The 15,326-nt window shown below is 40.2% G+C and overlaps 1 protein-coding gene across 4 annotated transcripts in view; it reads left to right on the forward strand.

Annotated features, from left to right (window-relative positions):
• PC (pyruvate carboxylase) overlaps nucleotides 1–15,326 on the forward strand; it is a 2,844,646-nt gene that overhangs the window by 1,008,311 nt on the left and 1,821,009 nt on the right. The gene's annotated exons all lie outside the window — the stretch shown is intronic.

Below are 15,326 nucleotides of genomic sequence, written 5' to 3' on the forward strand. Positions count from 1 at the left end.
TAAGCATTACACACACTGATCCGTGAGGCTGATTGTTTCCTGCTGTGAGGAACACATTTAAAGCATTTGTGAAAAGACTCTTCACTTGCAGTTTACACTGAAGCTTCATATTTCATACTGGCAGTTACTGATGGGTTAATAGTCTGTTTTGAGACTGACTAGATGTGCCTTTGTTTTAGTGGTTAGTCATATGCATCCCTGCCTAGTAGGTGTACAGTGCACCCAAACAGATGTGCATAGACGCATTTGAAGAATAAATCCACAGGGTATGTGAATGAGTCATAGTGAACATTTTTTAGACAATCAACACACAGCAGAATGCTTCAGCACAAATGTAGCAGAGTCATAGTGTACGTTTATTCAATCAACAAGCAGCTGAATTCCTTAGCAACTTGAGCCATTCCAAGAGGTAGTATGTAGCAGACTATTCTGGGTCCCTAGTTTTACAGCCACAAGCTTCAGAGTTATTAAATTATATGACAGCCTTAGCAGTTTAAAGACGTTTCATACAAATTTCAGAAGAAAATTAGACTTCAAATAGTGTTAAGCATAATGAAACATTTTAATAATTTGCAGTCAAAAAAGGTTTGATATTAAACGTGTTATTTAAGCCATCAGGCTTAAAGCTGTTTAATGTAGAGAGCTAAAAGGCATCCCTTTGTTCAAGAACAAGAAGTCTGTTAATCCTATGAAGTGCATTAATATATTCAGGTCCTGTGAACCTAAAGCCAATAATAAAACCTTAGTGGGGAAAAACAAAATGTTTGCAAACCGGTTTGTCCATTATTTTATTGCTAATATCCAAAAAATGCTCACACACCTTGATTTTAAACATTCCCCGTGTTATTCATATACACAGCTTCTCACACAGGCATCTGTGAACAGCTGTGCTTTGGCTACCCAAATAGTTCCACAGGTCACCAGCTCATTGTATTTAGCAGTTTTTCCAGAAGCAAGGTTTATGAATTCCTCAGCCTAAAGCACATACTTACAGATACCACAGTTTTAGCATCTTTTTAAACCCACAGCTTCCACTGTATATAGTCACTTTGTTCTATGGATCTGTCTGGCAGAACTCATCCCTGCTGCAGGGTATGGAATTCTTAGGTTCATCCTTATTTGTTTTTATTGCTGCTGTTAAAATATTACAACTTTACACTGCAAGTTTACATGCCTTCGCTGGCCTGTGTGCAACATCTATTCCCAGTTATTTCTGGCAGTTTATACATTTCAGATCTCCTACTAACTTGGATTTGTGAAATGTTTTCTCATCAGTGCTGTAAACAGAAGACATGTAATCATCGGTCAGGAGTAGATTATGTAGTACCATTTTTGTATCTGAGCATAGTGGTTAAGGTCTTTGACTTTCATCCACAAGGTACAAAGTTCGATCCTGACCTCCAGCCATTGCCTGTATAGAGTTTGCATGTTCTCTATGTGTCTCTGTGGAGTTCCTCCTGAAAACATGCTCAGTATTTCAGTTTCAAACTCTCACAAGAATGGAGTTATGGGCAGCAACACGGACTCTAGATGGTGCCCTATACAGGTAAGAGTTGTATAGATGTACCGCTGTGGGCATCTGCTGTGGTACACAGTATCCTCAAGAAAGGAAAACACAAATAACAGTGTGCCATAGCAGGGCTAGCTCCTTGATAGTCATATTGCCTAATGTTGCCAAATAGGCATGTGTATTTGGTGGTGATACGTGGGTTGAGGACCTGCCCTACTCTGATCTATGCCATGGACCCAAGCAAATAATGAGAAGGATGGATAATGCCTCTGTTGGCTAGTGTGTGCCCACCATAAAACCCAGCAGCACTGAGTCCTTAAGCTACTGCCTTGCAGTTAGGGAATTTTTGTGTCCTTAATGGAAAGCACTAATGGCCTTATGGTAGTGTGAGAAAGATGAAAGATGGTATGAATGATTGTGACAAATGTAACTTGAGGCTGTATAGTGCTGTAAAGAATAATGGCTTACAGAAACCTTGAAAACTGAGTTTGAAACCCGCAGTGAGTAGCCATTTCTTGCATAGGCTGTAACTATGCGTAAGTCAGACAGCTTTGTTTACTTCTTGGATGCACCTGAAAAGTTAACTTTTCTTTGTTTTGTTAACATTGACGGAATTAATTTTAGATCTTAAAACAAAATAATTTGTGGAATACTGGAGGTATGGGCTGTGAACAGCAACGTCTTTCCTGTACGTTTTCTCTGCAGCTTGTATTTTAAAAATGGATACGTTCTCTGATCTTTAAGTGTTGCAGACCGTGGTTCATTGAGTTTTATTTTTCATGTTTAATTCACCCTCTTTTGGGAAGTGTGTGTTGGAACGACCGTGACAGAAAAGTGAAGAAGGTAAAGAAATTGAGAATATTTTGCCTTGACCAAATAGAAAATTATGCTAAACTGCTTTCCTCTTCCCGTTTCTCTTCTGCTGGGCTACAGGAAGCAAAAGCTTATTTTATAGTATCATTTATTTAAAAGGCAGAGTCTAGACTTTAAATCACATTGAAGATGACCATTTCCATTTAATGCTTTTTAATCTTGGGCAGAGGAGCGTGATAATGGGATCCGGGCACACTCCTGGGAACACTATCCAATTGCAGCTGATACCGATAAACTCTTAACATAAATAATTCGAAAGGTTTCCAGCTTGTCTGAAGTGTCAGAGAGGGAATGCATTGAATTGTAGTAATCTGTTTTGCCATCCAGGTACTTGGTTATCAACTTGCTCTTAATGTCTGGGAAATTGATTGTTTTTTTTCCGTCCAAGAGAAAATGAGAATGTAGCAGACTTACTGAATGGATAAATTCCAGTGATGGAGTTTTGTAATACAAAGGAGTGGGATGCTTTTTTTCTCACACTTTGTGCTGGCTTCTCCTTAGAACCACTATTCTTCGGATAGTATAGCTCTGCTGCCAGAATGGAGTTGCAGTGCTTGCACCACGAATTATCGTGTGGTAGATCTTTATGACAGCAGGTAGTGTTGATCCGGGATCACAGAGACTTGCTGTGATGAAGCTTGCCTTTGAAGATTTCAGAGTTTAGTTTTCTTTTGGTGAGCTGCATTGTGAGCAAATAGTAAGAAACACCAGTTGTCCAAAATACTTATTACTCTAAACAGAAATAAGAAAATTATGTTTATTCAGGTCATCCTTAGTGCCGTAAACATTCATTTTTCTGATTACCTCCTTATTCCATTTCAGGGTCATGGGAGATGCTGTAAGTTATCCTGGCTAGTAATGTGAGAGATGTCACTATACCATGAAATTAGTCCTCTCACACAACAGTAAGCAAGACATCCGACAGGTTGTCAGCACATACACCTGTCCACTCACGCAAGATGTGGTTAAGACACACAAACCCACATATGCGGAGGTACTCACTAAGAGTCTCCCTAAAGACCAGAGACCTCCCAAGTGCAAACAACACACACACACACACACACACTGTTGCACAAATAGAATCCTCCACTGCACATAACACACATATTAGTGTCTCAGTAATTAAGCCCGTAAGGCAAAACACCTCAAAACCTAATGTTCCGATCATAGGCAACTCAATAGTGAGACACACAGATGTCCCCCTCACCAGGTTGAGCAAGGAGAAGATCATGGTCAGCTGCCTGTCAGGTGCCAGGATCCATCAAATCACACATGCACTCAAGTCACTCAGCAACAATTATTGTTACGACTCTGTCATAGTATATGTTGGAGTGAATGACTTGAGATGCATCTCTCTGGACTATATGAAGAGACACATGACTGAACTCTCAGACTGTGTCTCAGGCAGGTATGTCCCTAGCCCTAAGCAGCATCCTGCCTTCACCCAGGATGATGCCACAATATAGACAAAAAAAATAATTGACTTAAACAATTGGCTTAGTTCTGGTGTCACTCAAGGGGGATCCAGTATCTGTCAGCCTGGGAAGACATGGTTGACAAACCACACTGCTTTGTCAGAGGTGGCCTTCACCTCCGTTCCTCAAGGCTTTCAGATACTGGCAGAAAAGCTTGCATCCCCCATAGTGCCTTTTTTAGGCAATGTCAAAACAACAAAATTTCCGACGTCAAGAAATACACAAACTCAGTCATGCTGCTTAATACTAGGAGCTTAAACAGTAAACTGTGCTCCCTGGAAGCACTCCTCACTTTGGAAGATGATGATGTCTGTGCAGTCACTGAGACTTGGTTCAAGGCCACAGAGAGCACCCTGGCTGTACAAGGCTACAATGCCTTTCATACCTCAAAACAAGCATGAAAGAACCAAAGGTGGAGGTGTATCCATCTTCATTAAATACAAATACACCTTGAGACTGGTGAAACAGAGCAAGTACAAGTCCAAATATCTATAGGTAAAATACCTTTCCACATCATCACTAGCTACTGGTCCCGTACCATGAACCAGGAGAAGCACACAGCCTACGTGGACTTGGTAGAGTCGCTCAGTATACAGCCAAACACCTTGGTCATAGAAGAATTCAACTATCCTTCCATTGATTGAGCAAGTTATATGAGCACAAACATGATTGCTACAAGGTTCCTGGACTTTAATTCAAATGCCCTGGATCAGTTGGTCCATAAACCCCAAGGGGGATCAAATGCCTGGATCTAGTGCTCACTAACATGGGGGTCACTGCACTACCCCCTGTGTGTTGCCCTCCCTGGTAAGATCAGACCATAAATCTGTCTTGTTTGAAGTAAAGATCAAACACGACATCCCTACAGGAGTAAAAAAATGAAAAATGCCTCCAAAGCAAACTGTTGCCAGCTACGATGATATAAAAAGTTTCAAAGCCTCTGTCGACATAGCCAGCAACGACTCCTGTGCAGAGGAGTACACAATGCCCTATATAGCCACTTAAGCAAATGCGTTGACTCGGCTGTACCTAACAGGAACAAAACCAAGTCCTCCCATAAAAACAAGCCACCCTGGTGAACTGTAAATATAAAATAAGTTATCAGTTTTTCTTTTGTTGTGTATCTAAGAACAGGAGGAAACGTTCTCAACAGAAGAAGAATACCCTCCGCAGCTTGAACAAGCAAGTCAGATATCTTGTAAAATCCTGTAAGGCTAGTTACTAGACTAAATTAGCACCCCTAGCTAAAGACAATCACAGCAGTTTGCATTGCCGCCTCACAACAAGAGGTTCTGTGGTTCGATTTTCAGCTGGGGTGTCTTATGTGCGGAGTCTGCATGTCCTCCTTGTGTTCACATGGGTTTCCTATGGGTGCTCCGGTTTCCTCACACATTCCCAAGACATGTTGCAGGTGGATTGGACATTCTAAATTGGCCCTAGGTGTGAGTGTGTGCACATGTATGCCTTCTGTGGAAGGTTAGGCACTGGGCTGGAAACTCGGCACTGTAAAACTCTACTGTCTCTTGTTCTGTGGACTGATGATCCTCTGTGGCAACCCCTAACTGGAGCAGCTAAAAGGATAAGGAGAAGCTAAAGACAGTCAAAGCATTCTTTAGCTACATCTGAAACCTAAAAGGGAATGCCCAGCTGTGTGCTGAATGTATAGAGGATGGTACCACTCACACCAAACCTGGGGAAATTGCCAGCATGCTAGCTGACATCTGGCAATAACTTCACTTCTCAGTCCCCACCAGCCATACCCCAAAGCATTCCTGACACCAATCCTCTACCAAATATCTCTCAAGAACAGTTCATACAAGTCCTCTCCAAGGCCAAAAACACAGCCTCTATGGAACCAGATAACATCTCAGGCTACTTACTAAACAGTCTAAATCAAGACCTAGCGGAACCACTCGGCACTGTCTTTAACCATAGCCTGAGCACTGGCTTTGTTCCGTCAGAGCAGAGAACAGCAACAGTAATCCCCTTGCACAAAGAGGGCCTATCAACTGACCCTGGGAACTGTCGACTCATAAGCTTACCCAGCCTTTTCTGCAAGGTCATGGAAAGAATCATCATTGACCTTATCCACAAGGACCTAATCGAACTTCAAACTCTTGACCCAAACCGGTTTGGTTTCATCAAGGATAGATCTTACTTAGTGATTCTGGTGGACTTCTTTGAGAGCCTTGGATGATGGAAAAGCGGTACATACTGCCTATCTCGATTTAGCCAAGACCTTTGCCACAATCCCCCACTCAGGTGTCATTGAGAAACTCTCCCAGCTGGAGATTAACCCTTACATCACTAGATGGGTAGCCAGCTGGCTCATTGACAGAATGCACACTGTCAAAGTTGTGGAGGTCACCTCCACTAGTGACCAATTATCAGTGGGATACCATAAGGGTCCGTGCTGGGCCCTCTACTGTTTGGAATCTATTTCTCTGAAGTCCATGTGAAGGTTGATGGCATGTGGCTTACCAGGTTTGCAGATGACTGTAAACTGGGCGCAATCGTTGAGTCTCCCGACGATGTTAACATACTACAGAAGGGGCTGACACAGACAAATGATTGGTGCCAAAATTACAGACTAAAACTTAACACAAAAAATGCCTCATTATCTCCTTTGGCAAATAAGTAGCCCCTGCTAAGTATGATATAGATAGCACCCTTCTAAATTCCAACTCAGTTGTGCGAGACTTGGGAACACAGGTTGATAGTTGATGACAATCTAAACTTCGATCATCATGTGTCCATAGTGGTAAGAAAAACCTTCTGCATTATGTATCTCATAAGTAAGGGCATTGTATCCAAGACTAGAGAGGTTATAACTCCGCTGTACTTGACCCTTATCAGACCACTAATTGAGTACAGTGTTCCTTTCTGTGCGTACCTCACCAGACACCTGCAGCAACTGAAGAGACCACAGAGGTTTCTAACCAAGAGAAGCCAGGGCCTCCAAAACATGATCTACATGAAAAGATTGAAAGCCCTGTCACTGTACTAGCTGAGAGGTGACCTGTGCCTGGCCTGCAGAGCAGTCTCTGGCCCTGATCTAATGGAAATGCTACACATCTGAAAATCAAATGGGACAAGAGTAACTCATCCCAGGGATCTCAACCTAGCCTGAGACATTAACAGAACATGCTGGAGAGACAGCTATGTTTCCCAGAGATTGCTGCTCCTCTGTGGAATAACCGCTCCTTGTGAAGCAGAGTTCCTCAATGACCCTATTTTAGCACAACTTTGCCAACTGGATGGGTGGCAGTAAATTCACCCTGGGGATGGCACCTATGTTTCTCATGGACAGGGGCACTTGTTGCTGATCATAGAATCGCTGTGCAAACAATGACTATTTAACTATGGTCTATACGAGTACTTGGGACCTTACACCAGGGGTGTAGCCAGGATTTTCAGATTTGTACTCACAACTCCATGTTGCTGCCCCCACTAAGCCACACCCTCATCATCATGATGTTGCTACCCCCCTTACGTACATGTCCATGTCATACCTCCATCACAGTGCTGCTCTCCTCCACCCTCAGTAAATGTCTGCCAGAAAGCTAATCTTTTGCATGAAACACCAAAACAATAGCAGACATTTTAGTTCAAACATACATTTGACCCAGGTGAGAAAGCACGTAAAGTATTTCCCCATTTACGTTATATGCTAAACTTTACCCCAACTGTGCCACATCCAGATGGCTACTCATAAGTGCCTTTTAATAAAGTGTGACACAGCCCCTACACATAAGCTGCGGGGAATTATCTGTATTTGTCAGAAACACTGTCACCTCACATAACATTATCCATGACCTTAATTTGGAACGCATAGAGATCTAAATCACCATTAAAAAAACACCTATTAACTCTGTTGCTAGCCACAGATACCCCAATGCCTCCCAGTGATTGAGAAAAGTACTGTAACACCACTCACTGGTTAAATATCAAATCAAACACCTTTTGTTAGAGGGTACAATCATCCAAACATTGACTGGTGCACCTACACATCTAAAAAATGGATATGCTTGGCATTCCCTAGACTTAACACTAGCGCAAATTGTAAAAACTACCCATGAAAGTCTCATAGACCCTTGACTTGGCCATTACTAAACTAGTTCCCACCTGTACCCCACTTTGCATCTTTTCATCCCAAGTGAAATCTGTCACCTTCTGTGTCAGGTGTAGTGGTACCACTGCCAAACCACCTTTAGAGACTTCTCCAGGGCAAACCTACGTCAGCTTGTACAAGACCTAGACAAAGGTTCCCAATAGTCCTTCAAAATGGTCACAACTAAGAGGGCTGCCACATTCACTTCCAATTTGTAGTAATAGTCCAACAGCTGTGTAAAAAATTCAGCACCCATCCACCCTAAATACAGTTATAAATTCAGGAAGAAACGTCTTTGGTGTTACTACCTTATTAATAAACTATACAACAAAATAAGGATCATAATGACAAGTTATAAAAACAAAAATCTCCCTCCCTTATCTTGAGACCACAGTGAAACATACCATAAAGGAAATTAAGAGCACATCTAGAAAATGAAAAGCAGAGTCTGAGTTTAAGGTTACTCTACATACCAAAGGAAATTGCAAATCTTTCTTCACTTGTGTCAGGAAAGCAAGGAATAATATCCAACAATGTACCAGACTCATGTATAATATTACTCATTCTGATTTCAAGGATATAGCCAATATATTAGGAGACACATTTAGTGATAACTTCTCACACCACTCCACAAAGTTGCTCCACTATCCATGAAGACTATTGCAAAACAAAATAAATATTTTCACATCTGAACACACACAGAGGTGTTGTTTATGCAAAATGTTTGTTAATATATTAAAATGCTGGCAGATACCCAACATACACATTTGTTATCATTCTAATTGTATGGTCAAAGAAACAACATGGGCAGACAAAAAAAAAATCAAACATCCAAAAGCACAACACAGGCTTGCTATTTTACATGGTCAATTATAATTTCTCCATTTGCAGTACAGTGTCAGGAATCAGGAAATATATTAAACACTGTTTATGCACATAAAACCACTAGCAACAGTTGTCACCCAGAAATGATTTCCAAGCTAAGTCCATTGCTAATAGAGGCTGGCAAACTGTAGCACAGTGTTATTAAGCTAACTGGCCTTCCTGTAGATTGCTGTCTATACTGTATTTGTTCCACTGCAGAATCAAAAGGGAATATATTCAAAACAGCTTGAATGACAGCAGTCAAAAAAGAGAGCGACAGAGAGAAGCATAGGAAATGTATCTGTAATAAAGAGAAGTTCTGAACATCCTGACATTTGAAAAGACACAAAGATATAAAGAAACCACACAATCTAATTATAGCAGAAGCAGGTAGCAAAATCCATCTGTGTACACATATTATAGAAAAAAAGTTAAAAATCTAATATGTAACAACTGTCCAAACTTTCTGTATTTAAGAATTATTCTTCACTTAACAATCAACTTCCCTCTCACAGCCCAACCCTTATCTGTCACCCTATTCATGTTTGCACAATTCATATCCGGGCTGATCAGTACATAATGTCCCACTTTTACATCTGTAATCTCAATGGCCGCATAAGTTAATTTTTTCGTTCCATGTTTATAAAACCTTCATCTAGTTATACTGTGAAATTCCTAGCCCATATATTCCAGCTTTCCATAATATACCATCTCATCATATCTTACATCACATGTTCCAAACACTAATGACCAACTTGTCACAGTCTAAAGCTCCAAAGAGTATGAGAAGGAAAAAAATGGAAGGGTAGCCACTGAGCAAGTTGGTCAATCCAGCAACTAGTCCACAATCTTAAAATAATGATTTGGTGAAGACAGAAGCACTTTAAACCCATCACACAGTCTGAACGTGGCACAGACACAAAAACACAGGATTCAGCCAGCAGAAGCAGCAGCATACCTCTCAACATCTTCGCTAGAGAATTCTGGGCAAAGTCAAAATCAGTGGGGGAAAAACTTGGGCCATTATTTTAAAATATTACTGTACTTCACTTTAAAAAGTTGTTAGGATAACAGGTTTAACATATTTTCTGAACAATAAGTATGAAATTATAATGTAAGACAATACTGACTTACTGTAATCCTCAATTATTTACAGAAAATTAAAAAATAGGGGTAGGACAAAATATGAGGCCAAATCAAGTACTTTTAAAAAGTATGAATAGTAGAGATGGAGAAGAAATGGAACTTCAATTATCCAAAATAATGATGACAAACAAATTTGAGCAGCAATAGTGAATTCACCAACAGACAACAGCAGAGAATACAATTCTGATTTTTTTAAAATGCTGGTTTAGAAAACATACTTACCAGCTTTCATACCTGTACTCTTCTGAACTTTAGCAAGCACACCCCCCTTCACTTCTACAAAGTTTACACCAATTAATACTAATACTCTCTAGAAATAAGGTTTGGGCCAAATGGAGATGCCATAGAAACAACTCTGGTTTTCTTTACTTCCGCCAGCTTAGAAATCTAACCAAAAAAGCTATAATCACTGACAAAAGAAAATACTACTGTGGACTTCAGGAAACTCATTTCAATAAACCTAAACAATTCTGGTCATCAGTCAATAGACTCCTTTCACCAGGAACAGCCAAAACTCCCTCCCCCCTTAATGCTGACCCAGACACCCCTCACCTAACTGCAAATGCTTTTAACTTTCTTTTCCGAAACTATTCAATCTCTTGCCAGACAACTGAACACCAACAACTTCTATCCCCCAAATAATCTAGTAGACTCTTCTCACAGCTTCTCTCTACAACCTATCCCTACCTCTTTCATCTACAGACTTATTCACAAACTGAAACCTTGTCCCCCTCTGCTGACAAACTCCCTTCTCTTTATCTTCAAAAGGCAGCCAAAGAAATTGCATACCCAATATCTATACTCATAAATAGGACGATCCAAGAGGGAACTATTCCTGATATCTGGAAAGTCTCTCATATTATCCCTCTACACAAAGGTGGTAACTCTATTGACTACTCTAACTTCAGACCAATTGCTCTTCTCTCACCCTTAGCAAAAATTATGGAGAAATGTATTCATCAGCAACTTGTACAGTATCTCTCTTTACACAACATTATAGCTAACTGTCAACATGGCTTTAGACCTCATCATAGCACCACCACTGCCCTCCTTTCCTTTGTAGACACTATCAATAGGAATCGCAACAATAACCTTCTCTCTTCTGCTCTATTCATTGACCTCTCCAAAGCCTTCGACATGGTCAACCACTCTTCATTAATTCACATCCTCGAATCCCTCTCATTTGATAACCTTGCCATTAAATGGTTTAGTTCATATCTGAGTAACAGACAGCAAGCCGTTATTTGGGATAACCACATCTCATCATTATTGCCCATTTCCATCGGAGTCCCCCAGGGCTCTATTCTTGGTCCACTTCTTTTCTCCCTCTATATTAATGATCTTCACTCAGTAATCCCTCAAGCTACCTGCATTCAATACGCTGATGACACTACCATTATTTGCTCTGCATCTTCCTCTTCAGATCTAATCTCACTAACTCAAAATATTTTCAGTACAGTAGAAACATGGTTTACTAGACGTTATCTCCTTCTTAATGCTAAAAAAACTAAACTTCTTCTCTTCTCCCCAACCACTCGGACCTCCCCATTAAACTTCACCATCCTGTCAAACAACGCCACTGTCATATCTCCTGACTCTAAACTAAACTGTTAGGAATAACCATCGATAATAATCTCACTTTTGATCAACACATTAACAACACCATCAAATCAGTTAACAGAAAAATAGGATCCTTATACCGTATTAAACCTTTTCTAACCCCATCTACTCGAGCTACTATCGCCCACTCCCATCTAATATCTACTCTCTTTTATGCCTGTCCAATCTTCTCCAACCTCAAGAAAGCTAACCTAAACAAACTAGCTACTTGCTATAACAACATTGCCCGCTTCGCCACGGGTAACCCCTTCAGAACCCATCACTGTCATAACTTGAAACCTTTAGGCTGGCTAGAACTACAAAACTATCTTGTAATCTCACAACTCACTATTGCCCACAAAATACTGCACCAACCTGAAAACACCCCTATACTCTCACAAATTTTAATCCCTTATAGCAATCTTACCTCCCTTCGATCCTCTTCTAAACTCTTGGCCAGAACTATAAAGTCCAACAACTCAGCTGGCGACTCTCTATTTGCTAATTCTGTAGGTAGAATATGGAATCTGTTACCTAGGGATATAACACTGATCACTTCTTTACCTCTCTTCAAACATAAAATTAAACTGTACTTCCAAGATCACTGGCTTTGTTCTTGTAGTACACCAGACTAACTTTCTTCACTCTACCTCTGTCTTTTCATCTACTCTAATGTTTAACTTTCAGTTAAGCTACTACCTAGATTATCCTTTGCCCTTTGGACTCCTTCTATGCTCGGACCTACTCCTCTCATTTTCTCCCCTCTCTTCTCTTTGTCTTCTCTGTTGTCTCTTTGTCTTCTCTGTTGTCTCTTCACTTTTGACCATTCTACTGCCTCTTCCTCTCTTCTAACTTTTTTGTTACTCCCACTTTTCTTCATGTCTCTTGTACTCTAATATCTTTCTCTTTTTTTTTTTAGATGCTATTACTCTGGTGCAACCTTTATTCCATTAATTAATATGCTCTGTAACTGACATTGTATTTTTTTTTATCTACTATAGTTTCGTGTGCCTTGTCTTCTTTGTTAGATTTTATTAATAATTAGCTTTTTTACTAACATGTCTTATTGTTGTATTTTCTGTGGAGCTTTTCTCCCCGGGCCTCTACTGAAAATGGAAATATATCCAGCTAGACTAGCCCGGTCAACAAATGTAAAATAAAAATAAATTACAGTAGCTAGTATGCATTAACGATTAAGAGAAAACCCCAAAAGAAAACCAGGAAGTTCTGAGGCTTTCCCACCTTCCAGGGGACATTTACACTTCTTAATCGGGCAATTAACACCTTCTGTACAAAATCGGGATGAAACAATAATAAAATGAAAATACCTGATGAATTGTAAATTGCAATGCAGTCTCAAATCATGATGTTTTCATTCACTATACTACCATTGTTTCTTAATACAGCTAAGGTGGTTCTTCCTGGGTCCTAGTACTTGTCCTGTTGCTACCCCCATTCACATTATTTGTACTGTAATGCATGCACTGCGTATGCCTCCCGACGTCCCTGCCTTACACTACTGGGTTTGTAAATGCCCTTGGGCCATTAGCCTAGTAACCTCCTATAAACAGTGCAAGCAAAGTGATTAGTCTCGACTGTCTTTGTTTACAATATCAGACTAAGTTCCAGCACTTTACTCCACACACATACATGTGCGCACACACTTTGTATACACATTTGTTTGGAGACTTAGCATTTCACATCTTTGGGGTATGGGAGCATTTTCTGTGGTGTGCAATTACTTTATTGCATGCTGATGTTTCACATAGTGGGATGAATACTTGTGGTGTACTTAATGTGTTTTTCTACTTTGAGAAAGAGTGTTCTGGCTGGTTTTAAGATTTTTAAGGGGTAGTAGTAGTAACTTTGAGGATATGGATGTTTTGCATTCGCAATTAATGTAAGTTGTTTTGGAAATGCAAGAATGTTGTAAAGTGTAAAGGGGATAAATTTGGTGTATCAGAAGCACTGACACTTTTTGTTTTCTGAAAGTTGAAATGTCTCCTTTCAGAAGATCCTCTTAAAATAGAAATCTTCCAATGGCTCTAAGCATTCTTGCCAGGAAGTGAACCCACATGAACTGTAGTATTCTTTCAAAATGTAACCCACTACCAACAGTTTTGTGTAATTTCTGGTACCATACTCTTATCAACCTGGCACTGAGGAATATGTTTAAACCTCACATTCTGCCATTTTGGAAAACTACCATTTTCAAACTATTTAATTTTTGTGTGACATCCTTTTGTCACATTCTTTTCCATCTTGAAAATTTTCTTCACAATGCTTTTTTTGTACCTCATTGTTTTCACTATAATTTTATGCTTTACCCTGTACATTTTTATTAGTGTTTACAGCATTACTTTAGCGTGGTGTTTACCTCAAGCGGTTTGGCATTTCAGGCAAATAGATGTGTTGTTGTCTCCTAATATTTTTCATTTAAAACTGAGACTTTTAGATGTGCTCTGATCTGTAGTTTCTGAATCTATGTCCTCCATCATTGTCTGGGGAGTAGTTTTGCTTGGGTCTGTAAGGAGTAGGGAGATCAGGTGCCAGAGAACTGGCCACACAAGGGAGGAGTGAGTGACTGACAGCTTTCTGTCTTTCCTTTTTTGATGGGGGGGGGGGGGTGTAGTCTAGTCTCACTGAAGGTAGTGACTCTTGTCTTTAGCCAGGGATAGTTCTGAATATGAGGGGAGTTCACAATTGGGCATTAGTGGTGAGTGTATTACAAGCTTTTGTCACCACCTGCCCTAGTTGCTGCAGCCCGGTAAAGGGTGGGTTGGAGATAGGGAAATATAATATCCTGTCACTCAACATCCAGTGTAACATTATGCATCTGTGGCTCCACCTGTGTCAAAATCAAGTTAAGTGAAGTTGCCAGTAAGGGATGTGTGTATGTGTGTATGTGTGTGTGTGTCTGTGTGTCTGTGTCTGTGTCTGTGTGTGTGTGTCTGTGTGTGTGTGTGTGTCTGTCTGTATGTGTATGTGTGTGTGTGTGTGTGAGGGACATGACTCATGACCTGAGATTAAGTAAAGGGTTGGCAGGAAAACGAAAGTTGTCCTTCTTGGGGGAATGTCATTTTCTTTAAAGCATACTGGAACATTCCTTCAACCAAAATCTGACAGAGGAAACAAACTTGAGTACCAAAATTGGTGTGTTTTTTCCCAACAAGTACAAGAAGGCATAAGGAAGACATTTTAGACCCACTTACCAGTGATGAAGGGATTAAGGACTTTGACACAAGGACGCATCTTCGTAGCATTTATCATAGCACTGTACAGGTTATGCTGGAAGAAGATGAAGGCAGGCAGCTGGGTAGCTGGGGCAAAAACAAAAGCTTACAGGAAGGTAGGTTACAACAGGTTGGGAGAACAGTTTGAGGCAGTAGTTGGGGAAGAGAAAGAGGCAAGTGAAACATTCATCTGGATAGTTAGCATTATTAGTTTGTCTGTTTTTTTATAAATCATTGAATGCTATGATTATGCTAAAACTGAGAGAAAGAATCTTTGTTATAAAAATTTTCCTACGTTAAGAACCTTGATATAACAAGCAAGTTGCAGTGAAGGTTTTGTGTATGAACCCTATTGTTATTAACTAAATGAACCTTGCGCTACCATGCAAATGACCAGTGAAATGCATTCATAAACAAGTAGCAACTTGGAATGATGATATACCTTTCACATGGCCGCATAGAATTTTTTTAATTGTTAGTACCAAATACAAGCAACTAAAATTCCCCATGTATTA

This window comes from Protopterus annectens, chromosome 6.part0, assembly GCF_019279795.1.
Source record: "Protopterus annectens isolate FY-2018-M chromosome 6.part0, PAN1.0, whole genome shotgun sequence".
Lineage (NCBI taxonomy): Eukaryota > Metazoa > Chordata > Ceratodontiformes > Protopteridae > Protopterus > Protopterus annectens.